Source organism: Jaculus jaculus, chromosome 4, assembly GCF_020740685.1.
Source record: "Jaculus jaculus isolate mJacJac1 chromosome 4, mJacJac1.mat.Y.cur, whole genome shotgun sequence".
Taxonomy (NCBI): domain Eukaryota; kingdom Metazoa; phylum Chordata; class Mammalia; order Rodentia; family Dipodidae; genus Jaculus; species Jaculus jaculus.
In genome coordinates, this window is record NC_059105.1 from 9,931,235 (window position 1) to 9,943,327 (window position 12,093).

A 12,093-nucleotide genomic window follows, 5' to 3' on the forward strand; every position below is an offset into this window, starting at 1 on the left:
GTCCCCTTTCCTGAGAGTGGCTTTGCTAGACAGATGTTCCACTTTCCTGGCCTCTATAACTTCTAAGGGTCTCCACTACATGTTTAGCTTTCCTCTCATATGCTCATGCATTGCCCACTCTGGGACTCAATGCCAGGATCCCAACTCCTCTACACAATGCCTTCCCAGAATTTTCTTTGAGATCCATGTGGAACCCTCCATGACGCCACAATTTTGACATGCTGCATGACTTCAGAATCAGTCATGTGGATGACATCAAAGTCTGCTGCTAGCCTAAATATTTAAATGTCTGGATGGCTGAACGTTGTGAAATGACTCCTGTGGAAACAGCTTCCTGGGTGGCCCTGTGTGAGCAAGATTCCCTGGGGATGCTCTCTGCTGAAGAGAAAGCCTTTTAAATTAGTTGACATTTCTGCAGCATAATGCATGGGCCTCAGTGATTGCTGAGATGTTCTCGGCGCTTCTTCCCTGCTGTCCTAATGCAAAGCGCTTGGTACTCATCTCCTCAGAAACTTCTCCTTCCTCAGTCCTGATGTAACACATGATTGTTATGACCAAACTGCAAGGGTTTCAATCTTCCTGCTCTGATTTTTGCTCCTGATTCTTACTGTCAATCTGGCTCATAAACTGCTGCCAATAATCACGACACAGCCTGAATGCTGGCTATAGACTGCTACCAATAACCATGGCACAGCATGAATGCTGGGCGGCCTTGAAATTTCCTCTACCAGCTTACTTAGTCCATCGCTTTGAAATTGGCCTCCCACACACAAAGTGTCTCAGGATACCAACAAAATATACACAAGTTTCCTGCCAGAAGGTAGCACTAGTCTCTAGTCAAATTCCCAGTAAGGTACTTGTTCCCATCTGGAACCTTCTGGGCACGGTCTTGACTGTGTTTCCATCTGCATTCTGGCTTTCTGAGGTCCCATAGACTGGTTTAGTGGGAAACATGGGAAAAGTTTGGATGGGTGAGCTAAACCAGTTCCAAAGGCTTAAGAACCACATAGCCAAACTTTGTCACAACCATTTTTGAATTTTCTGTTAGGTTTTTTTCATTATTGCCACAAATGCTTGGGAGAATGCCTTAAGACGATGAAGGACTTATCTTGACTCTGTTTCACAGATTTCAGGTCCCTTGGCTCCATTGCTGTGGGCCTGTGGAAAGGCAAACACCATGGCTGAGAAAGCACAGGCAAAGCACACTGCTCATCTCGTAGCAGCCAGAAGACAGGGAGGGTATTTCTATGCCAGTGGGATTCTCCTTCTTCCTCCTGTATTTCATCTGGATCCTAGTTTGCTAAGCGGAACCACCCGCTTCAGCATGGGTCTTTCCTCCCTCGCAGACACACTGAGAAACGTGCTTTACTAATCTCCTATGCAGTTCTCCATCCAATCAAGTTAACAGCCAAGATGAACCATCACAAGCCAGTTTTCTATGTCAGACTTCTCAAAGCTGTGACACAATACCTTAGCAAAATAACTTAAGGGAGGAAAGATTTATTTTAGTGCACAGTTCACTCCATCACAGTGAGGAGAGCATAGTTCACAAAACTAGAACCAGGAAACAGAGAGAAAGAATGCCTGGGGGCTTTTTTCCTTTCCCCTTTCTCCCCAAGACTACGGCCTGTGATTGCCCACATTCAAGCTTGGCCTTTCCGCCTTGCGTTATCTCTGGAAACACCCTCACAGATGTACTTACTAATCTCCTCAGTGCTTCTAAATCCCATCAAGCTGGCAGCCACAGGAATGCCACATCTCCATCCGTGTCAATCTGAGAGGGAAATTGCCCCCACATATTCACCCTGCTAGCTGCACCATCTGCTACAGAGACGGAATTTCTCGGGTACATGCATGTGCCTACAAGCCCAGCCCACTCCGGACATTGCATCTAGGTGTGCTGACTTCTGGATTCAGCCCCCAACTCAAAAAAAAGTCTGGTTGCTCGTGAGGCCTGTGGTGGGTTTTTTCTTCTTTTCTGGCTCCTGGCTGCTCATCTCTCAGCTTCTGGAGTTTTTGTCACTGGTGAGGGTTTGGCCTTCCCACGCTGGTAGCTCAGCTGCTGCCAGGGCGGGAAGGATATACAAGGGTCCTTAGACCGTGTGGCTGTTTCCACTCCTCGCCCTTTGGTTCTCAGACGAGCCTCCCTGCCATTTCCCCTTCTTTGGTCCATGGACTCTTCCTCACCCCTCCTGACTTCTGAATAAATCTAATAATTCACAAAAATAACCCTTCTCGGTCTTATTTTATTTCAATTCTTTTTAAAAATATATTTTATTTTATTTATTTACTTATGAGAGACAGAGAAAACAAAAGAGAGAATGGGCACTCCAGAGCCTCTCGCCACTTCAAACAAACTCCAGGTGCATGTACCACCTTGTGCATCTGGGTCCATAGGCTTCACAGGTAAGCACTTTTAACTGCTAAGCCATCTCTGCAGCCCTATTTAAATTCCATAAGTAAAGAAGACATGAGCTCAAGTTTGGGGTTTGCATTTGAACCCCCAAAAGTAAGTCCCATTTCAAAACAATTGTTGTTAGACCAAAGTGGAAAACTTGACTCCAAATCAACTTGCAAACTTCTTATGAGGGGAGGGAAAGGCGGAGAAAAGCATCAGTGCTCAGTGGGAGATGCAAGTTCTGAGCTGGCCTCCACTCAGTCACATTAGCAGGAAACCGAATACCTCTCAACTCCAAGGTCAAGTTCTGAACGTCATGAGATCCACTGACCCCAGCGCCTGTCTGCGCTCTCCATGTTGAACACTTCCACAGTCTGGCTTGTGTCTCTTCCTACCTTCAAGATGATTGGTTTCATTCACTGTCCTTCCTGCCACTGGATACTGCTTAGAGCTGCACCTGGCTAGCCTGAGAGAGTTTCGTACCTGTGAGCCTGGGGCAAGTGGTATTCCTTTCTCATGAAAATATTCCTACTTTCTCCTCAGGGCCATAAATCTTTAGTTTCGTGAACCTATAAAGTTATGATCCCCCAGATATCCTGATTTATACCTAATCCAGAGAAAACCATCTCAGTTCCTGGCACCACCTCTCTAAAAACGGCCCCTTGGGAGATGGACAGCCAGCAGCCTTTTAGTCTAGGATCCCTGAAAGCTGTCCTAGAGCTGGAGTCTCTGGATTAGATGCTAGGAGAAAGCAAAGTGGGCTTGCTTTGTAAGGTCCTCCCAATACCAGATGCTGTGTGAGTGAACGCGAATCTCAGACTTCTGATGAGTCTGTGAAAAGGCTCCATCACTCTTTCACAAAAGCACAACTCCCAAACTCCCATGACATTCAACCTCAGCATGGCTTTACTGCCCTCTCGGTGAGGAAGAGATCTTTGCACAGAGCTGTCACTTGAAAAAGAAATAAATGGAGTTGGCACAGGAAACGGCTTTCAAGGAAGACAACGAGGCATCCAGCATCATATCGTTTGTGCATCTGTCTTCCAGTTGACCCATCAAGAGAAGTCCACACAAAACATTTATGACGTTCGGCTCACTTACCCGTTTCTTCTAACACGATTAAGTCAGGACCATCAGGGCCGCCCGTGAACTGGACTGGACTTTTCTGTCCCTCTGGCTGTGCTGGAAACAGTGACAGGCAGTCTGATAGCATTTCCTTGTGTCGGATCTGTCAGTATGCACTGAAATTACTAGAGGAGTTGGCATTCCAGTCTGTCTGCCTAGACCTGCATTGTTGGCATTCAATCAGATATGCCAGTAAGTTGTCAAAATACTCGGGAATGCAGAGTACAAGATAAGAACTAATTAGGAAGCAAAGCAAATATGCGTCTCAACCCCCATGTCTTTGTAACCACCTTGTGCATCTGGCTTAGGTGGGTACTCGGGAATTGAATCTGAGTCCTTAGGCTTTGTAGGCAAGCACCCTAACTGCTAAGCCATCTCTCCAGCCCAAGTGTAGCCCTTTCTACTGGACTTGACTGAAACTTTCCTAGATTGGAATGACAGTGTCCTTCTTTTCCATTAGCAGGTTAGAAAGAAAATAAGGCTGGCAAATGAAAAGTCAGAGGAAGGCATGAATTTGTGAGACTTTGGAAGGAAGATTCTGCTATGACCCAGAGGACAGCGGAGTGCACAGGAGACTCATCAAGAAAAGGACTTTGCAAATGCCAATTGTCTCACTTTAGAATAGGGCTTGCTCAAGTTTTCTATTGCCATGTGACAAACCATCCCCAACAGTGACTTCCTACATAAGCAGCACATAACATCACTCACAGTTCATTGGGATCCAGCAGGCATTTCTCTCAGAGGTCGCCGTGAAGCTTTGTCTGCAAACACAAATTGTGCCCGAGAGGAGTGAAACGTCTGGGGATGAACAGGTACTCTTTAGACATCTCTCTTCTACCTCCAAGAATTCCTCCTGCATGGCAGCCTAAGCGAGGGTCACTCTTCTTACCTGGTTTCTCAGAGCTCCATGGCATCAGGACCAAAGGAGTGAGATACAGAGAGGCAGAAGGTAAGAATGGATCCTCCAGCGTGTCTCTCAGGAATAGCTTCCAAAGTCTCACAGGGCGCTCCCGCTGCATCCTACAGGCTAGCCATACTTCAACTGCTGTGACATCCAAATTATTCTTTAGAGCAGAGCTGGACCCTTTACCAAGCCTGATTTAAAAAGAACCCAATGAGAAATCCTTATCTAATTGTTTCCCTTATCAGCAGAAAAAATAAATAAATAAAACCTGAACCAGTTACTTTCTCATGGCTGAGACAAAAATACCTGACCAGAAGCAGCTTAAATAAAGGGTTTAGTTCCAGCTTCCAGTTCTGAGGGAAAGTGTACATCAGTGTGGTAAAAGCAGGGCAGGAGCACACAGCCAGCATCATATCGTCACATCAGCAGGGACAGAGCACAGACAGCCAGTGGGACTGGGCTGTAATCCAAGACCTGTCTCCAATAACACACTCCCTCCAGCGAGGCTCCACCTCCCAAAGGTCCAAAATCTGTCCTGCAAAGCAACACCAACTGACACATGACTATGGGGATAGTTCACATGCAAAGCAGCCCAGCACCGTCCCTCGTCTTCTTTATTGAGAAATTTATTTTTTTGTTACTAGGTTTTCTAAAATTGGAGAGAAATTGTCACCGTGTTTGACACTTGTGCTTCGCCAAAAGGTTATCTGATATGATGTAAATTACCCAAGTACACAATAATAATTTTATTTATTTCTAAATAAAATCTGTCTTTTTTAGTATTTATTTATGTGCAAGCAGGGAGAGAGAAAAGAGAGTCGAAGAGATAGAATGGGCACACCAGAGCCTCAAGCCACTGCAAACAAACTCCAGGTGCATGTGCCACTTTATGCGTCTGGCCTTATGTGGGTCCCAGGGAGTGGAACCCAGTTGTCAGGCTTCGCAGGAAAGTGCCGTAGCTGAGCCACCTGTCCTCCCGTCTGTCTCTTCTCATGCTAGTCCCAAGTAGCCACAGTGGTCATCCTGCCAGTCGCTCTAATGAGCACTCTAAAGTTGATCATATGCAATAAAGGAGGAGAATCTTTCCTCGTTTTACATTTAGAAAAGGCCAAAACTAAATTTACCAATGATCAAAGCTCCTAAAAATGTCTCCATGATAAATGTTGGCCTTGAATTTGATGTGGTTGGAACATATGCCATTGGAAAGGGACAAAGATATAAAGAAATGGTGTCCTCGTTTAGCTAGTCATATCGATTGTGCTCAGAGTCCCAGAGCCAGCGGGTGGCGAGGCACCTACCCGCCCACACGTACGTGACACCAGAAGCCGCGTCTGCACCAGCACATAGGTGAGAAGTCCAGCAGAAAGCCAAAAATAAGTCACATACAGACTGCAGTGTGCATAGCTGCTCTCCACCAAGACACAAGGTCTTTCTCGGCAAGTGGAGCAGGTGGTGGGGAAATCCCTTAGGGCCCTTCACACTCCATCAGCTTTACAGCCTCACTTATCGTTGGTCAAGGCTCAGACTTTTCTCATATTATCAACATGTAAGTCCAGGGTGGGGGGTGAATTGAGGGGACTGGATCGAAAACATACATAATTCAAGTGATTGAGCCAAACTGAACTCTCAACATGAAAACGTTGAATATATCATTCTTTGAATGGTTAGTTCTTAAGTGGCCTGAAAAGTGGCCTTATTATGCCATAATTGCCTCTTCCCTTCCCCAGCTCTATTTAGGCCTTTGGAAAAGTGACACGATAATTTTGCTTTTGAATAACCAAAGACAATACTGTCCACCAAGATCCCAACTGTTCCTGCTCTCAGCATACAGAAGCTTCTTCCACAAGCACGAGGGGAGAGAGATAAAGTCTTAGTACTGTTTTCTCTTTCTAATGGATCTTTTTAGTCTTTCAAAGCACGAGAGATGTAATTGATGACATGTCTCTATGTAGAAAAAAAACAGACATGCTCTAAAATTGTAGGTAGAATAGCTTCCATGGCCAATGAGCCATAGTTCAAGAGAGTGTGATAGTACTTTAATACATATTTTTGAATGGATGGATGGGATATTCAGTGACATATAAGTCCTAAAAAGGAAAATATAGTGACAGATGTGAGTCTCCTACGATGTCTTCTAGGAGACAGAAGCCAAAGATTTTACCTTAGCTAAGACCTTCAAACCATGTGTTTTAGATATTTTGTTTTGTTTTGTTTTTTGAGGTAGGGTCTTGCTCTAGTCCAGGCTGACTTGGAATTCACTATGTAGTCTCAGGGTGGCCTTGAACTCACGGCGATCCTCCTACCTCTGCCTCCCGAGTGCTGAGATTAAAGGTGTGCACCACAATGCCCAGCTAGATGATCTTTTTAAATGAAATTGTTATTTCAACAACTATCAAGGACTTTTGTTCTAGTGAGAAGAGGTGTTGTTTATAGTTCATCATACATCATAGTACAGTACATCATAGCCTGCGATTTCATCCTGAAATCCAAAGAGTCCCCGCCGCATACTCTGTCCCTGTGGGATTGAGAGGATGGTGGCAGACTATGGGCTCTTTGCTAATGGGGTGCACCATGACTCTCTGAGATCTAATGGGGTGCACCATGACTCTCTGAGATCTAATGGGGTGCACCATGACTCTCTGAGATCTAATGGGGTGCACCATGACTCTCTGAGATCTAATGGGGTGCACCATGACTCTCTGAGATCTAATGGGGTGCACCATGACTCTCTGAGATCTAATAAGTTTTGGAGTGACCCAGTACAGACTGCTTGATACATGCTATGTGGCAGGGTGCTACAGAAAGCCAGGGAATATAGCCAAATGTGACTGACTTTAACCCTCCCACCTACTTTCACCTTCCCAAGCACAGCTGATTAGATCACACACATACATGGCTGACACATCTAAATCAATGTCATGACCAAAAATATTCAAAACATGTAGATTACAGTCCAATGATTATAGTTATAATATAGCAAACTATCATGGTAATTATGTAATAGCAAAATGAAATTTCAACAGTGCAACTAATCTTTCTTTGAGGCCATTCCTGTTATGCACTACCTAATTGACAATTTGACTACTGACTTAAGGGATTGTTGAATATCATTGTATAGCTTTTCCTGAGACAATGGGAATTTAACAAAAGAGGAAATGATGGTTTATTTGGGGTCCCAAAATTCACAGATTTCTAAGACATTTAAAAACCATCCACAGGTTGGAGAAATGGCACAGTGGTTAAAGGCACTTGCTTACAAAGCCTGACGGCCCCAGTTCAAATCCCCAGTACTTATATGTTGCAGTCAGGTTTTCATTGCTGGCAGAAAACAGCCTACTAAGAGAAGCTTGTGCAGGGGGAAGGGTTTATTTTGGCTTACAGACTCGAGGGGAAGCTCCAGGATGACAGGGGAAAATGATGGCACAAGCAGAGGGTGGACATCACCTCCTGGACAACACAGGTGGACAACAGCAACAGAAGAGTGTGTCAAACACTGGCAAGAGGAATCTAGCTATCACACCTATAAGCCCACCCACGATAATACACTGCCTGAAGGAGGGTTTAATTCCTAAATTGCCATCAGTTGGGGACATGGCATTCAGAATACCTAAGTTTATGGGGACCACCTGAATCAAACCACCAGACCATGTAAAGCCAGGTACACAAAATAGCACATGGATCTGGAGGTCATTTGCAGTGACAAGAGGCCATATGCTCTCTTTCTCCCTCTTTCTCTCTCTCTCCCCCTTTGCAAATATATAATCAATAAAATATTATTTAAAAGCAGACATTCAGTACATATTGACTCAGCTGATGTGTTTCCTACATGGGATTAAAGTACATCAGATATCCAAATATGAAAAATCTCTCCTCAAGAAACTTATAGCTAGCCAAGCATGGTAGAACACACCCATAATCCCTGAAAATTAGGAGGGTGAAGCAGAAGGATCCTGAGTTTGAGGCCATCCTGGATAACACAGTGAGATTCTGTCACTCACCTAATATACTTACATGGCTGAGTCAGGAGAGTTTATAATGACCTATATGATAATGCTAATTTCTCAGTAGAGTTCAGTAGAGTAGATACAGGTTACTACTGAGCAATGCAGTTAATCCAGATGAAATGCACTATATATAGGATAAATATCAGACTCCAAATAGTTAATTCAAAACAATAATGTATATCTCATAACTTTTACAATGACTACATGTCTGTGACAGTTAAGTGTATATGTCAACTGATGGGGCCGTGTGGCAGCCTATAGGGTCAAACATGCTTCTGAGTATTTCAGCAAGTGTTTTGGAATAAAGTTAAACTAAATACATGCAGTGAGTGCAGTAGCGTGCCCTCCACACTGCCCTTGCGCCTTGTCAAAACATCCAGCCTGGGGAAAACATCGGACGGGTCCTCTTCCTGCCAAGTGGCTTTCAGTTCAGTCCAGCGAGGCTACTGTGCAAGAGTATAGTGAACAGTTCACAAATAACAGAAACGTAGAGTTGCTATTGAGTTCTGGAAGTCCTGGATGGAGGTTCAGTGACTGGTGAGGAAGGGCTTGTTCCCTTACTCACAGATAGCTGTCTTCATGCTATGTCCTCACATCAAGAAAGGGGCCAACAGCTCTGCTGGGTCTCTTCTACATTGCTAACTACTTAATAGCCCATCAAAGATCTCTCTCTCTCTCTCTCTCTCTCTCTCTCTTTCATCACATTAGGGGTTGAAATTCAAGATTTAAAATTGGGGTGGGACAAAAATATTCGGTACATAGCAGCCTATTGGGATGGGACATCAGCTTGTCCCTATGTTTGTTCCAGAGGTGGATCATGGCTTTAACTGAGCCTCCAGCCTGCTCACATTTGAATAGGAACCACACCATCAGCTCTCCTAGGTCTTCCACTTGCAAACTCATCCTGCGGATGTTGAGACTTCTTCTACATAATCATGTGTGCATTTTCTTACGCTGCGCACATACATGCTTACATCCACATATACTGCTTGTGGTTCTCATTAACATTAATTAATAACACTAACACCATGTCAAAGTCACAATCATCTTCACATGTTTCTTACTACCTTTCCTAATTCAGCTAACTGACATTTTTCAAATAATTATTGGTGGCTTACATTAAAATTACACTGATGCCAGGCGTGGTGGCGCACGCCTTTATTCCCAGCCCTCGGGAGGCAGAGGTAGGAGAATCGTCATGAGCTCGAGGGCACCCTGACACTACATGGTGAATTCCAGGTCAGCCTGAACCACAGTGAGACCCTACCTCGAAAAAAAAAAAAAATTACACTGAACTGAACAATAAGTGTGCCACTTGCACTGAGTGATTAGAAGAACAATTTTATACAGAGGAAAATGCAATTGACTTGTCTGGGCAGTGATTTGGGGACTTAATATTAATTTGTCTTTTAGAGATGGCTCTAGAAGAAGTTTGAAGAAAGGACCAACATGGTTGAGCAAAACACAAAGTCAGGAGGGCTTAGAAGTGTTTCCCACGTCAGGGGACAGCAGCATGCCAGTCGGGTCTAGGGGAGAAGCAAGTACTAGACTAGGTCTCGAAGGCATACAGAGCCCTCAGCTCCGTGGCAAAAAACCCAACCTGACCCTACAAACTGACACAAATCACCAAGAGTTTCCAAGAAAGGCCCTGGCATGACCAGGTCTCACTTACTCTGGGAGCAAAGAGAAAAAGCAAAGAAAAAGGAGGAGAGAAAAGAAGAGAAAGGGAAGAAGGAGAAAGAAGAGGAGGAGGAGAAGGAAAAGCATATATGAAAGAACACATCAGGAATTCATGCAGCAATGACGGACTGCTGCTCTCACAGCTCATCACCTCCAACTGCGTGGTGAACACCCGCAGACCCGCTGAAGAGGACCTTCTGTGGAGTGGGGACAGAGAGGAGGGAAATAATGGTACCAACATAGGATGTGTCCACAGAAAGCTTCTGTTTAATACAAAAAAGGAAACCCTAAAAAGAAAGAACAGAAAGCACAGATCTTGCTTGCTTCCTATATTGCTAATGCCTAACACAATCAATGTTTGGTTAAAGATAAACCAGTAGGTGCATGATTGTACTTCTCAGTGTACTTGGTGATCAAACTATTTGGTTTACTGTTTTTCCTGTAAAGATATTTTAAAAGAAAGAAAGGAAAGAAGGAAAGAAGGGAGGGAGGGAGAGAGGGAGGGAGGGAGGGAGGAAGGGAGGGAGGGAGGGAGAAAATTCATGCCAGGAGATGTAGGAAGGCAAATTAGATCCACACTGGAAGAGTAGACCAGAGTAAAATTCATAGTAGATCATCTCCAGTGCATCAAAGGATTTAATGTTCACCTGACGTCAAAAGGGCAGGTCTCCTGCTCCACAGTGATGTTCACTTTCTATCTGCTAAATGTATTTATAAGCATTATCAGCCTGAATCCCTAATGTCTGCTTTCATATATCAGCCAAGGAGATAATGAAACTGTTGGCAATCACGTATTCATTTCCAGGTGTTCCGTTTTGGCCTAATTTGTTTTGAGGGCTTCTCCTATTCATCCTTAACTCTGCTGAGGCTGATAAGAGCAAGCGCTGGTCGGGGCGCACCACCGCAGCACGTCCTCTCCGGGCCAGCCCTCCTTTTTCTCACGCTGTGCTGTCGTTGACACAGAGGGGTCCACACGGCCAGGGCCTGGACACGATGGCTCATCTTCCCTTTTGCGCCCAGGCCCCTTGAGTCTGTTCAGTGAGTCCTGTCTTGTTTACATAACAGCTGCTTCAGTCTTCTGTTGTGTTTTCATTTTCCCTTGGGGAGGAGAATGCTACTCTCCCTAGGATTCATGAGAAAAAAGGAGTAGACTAGTTCTGTTAGCAAACATCCAAGTTCCTAGCAAGTAAGCTACAGGGAGAGCTTCCAGGACACCAAGAACGTGCTGGGAGGAACTGCACAATCAAAAAGTAAAGAAGGGGAAACAAAAAGTAAAGAAGGGCTGAATAGATGCTTAGCCACTTGTCTGCAAAGCCAAATACCCAGGTTCGATTCCCCAGGACCCACATAAGCCAGATGCACCAAGTGGTGCACACAGTGGCTGGACACGCTAGCATACCCTCCTCTTTCTTTCCACTCTCCTCTCTCTCAAGTAAATTAATGAATAAAAATAAAATATTTTTTTAAAAGTAAAGCAGTATGGAAAAAATGAAACTATTGATTTTACTAGAACACAAATGTATAGATGGAAATAGATAAATACTATATACACCCACTGGCCACAGTTATATAATTAAGACAATCAAGAGCCTCTGTCTTTGTCATCAGGACACCAGGGAGGATTGGTATTGTCTGTGGATCTTCACAGGAGCCTTTGGGGCACACTTTCCTGCGAACTATGTGTCAGGAGAGGAGGAACTGGGTCCTAAAGAGAGACTGTTGGTTTCCAGACAGCTTAGCCTATGACTCAGGCAGTGAGGCAACTGTAAGGAAAGTGCGTAGGTCCCCATTCTCAGAAATACCCAGTAGTCAGCTCCTGACAGGCCAGGATACCCTAAGACCCAACAAGGGTGAGGGGGAGACTACTAAGTCAGTCATGGTTCAGTTGTTGGAAGCATCAGAAACTGACTCTAACTATAGTGAGCGAAGACAAAAAGAAAGTATTAAGACTACGGAATAGTGCATAGAATTAAGGGTAAGTA

General features: G+C 44.5%; 1 protein-coding gene across 1 annotated transcript in view; it reads right to left on the reverse strand.

Annotated features, from left to right (window-relative positions):
* Positions 1 to 3,595, reverse strand: part of Kcne4 (potassium voltage-gated channel subfamily E regulatory subunit 4) — a 37,807-nt gene extending 34,212 nt beyond the window's left edge. The window contains exon 1 of the mRNA XM_045146671.1: positions 3,500 to 3,595. The gene's annotated coding sequence lies outside the window, so the exon portion shown is untranslated. The remainder of the gene's footprint in view (positions 1 to 3,499) is intronic.
* Positions 3,596 to 12,093: the final 8,498 nt, after the last annotated feature.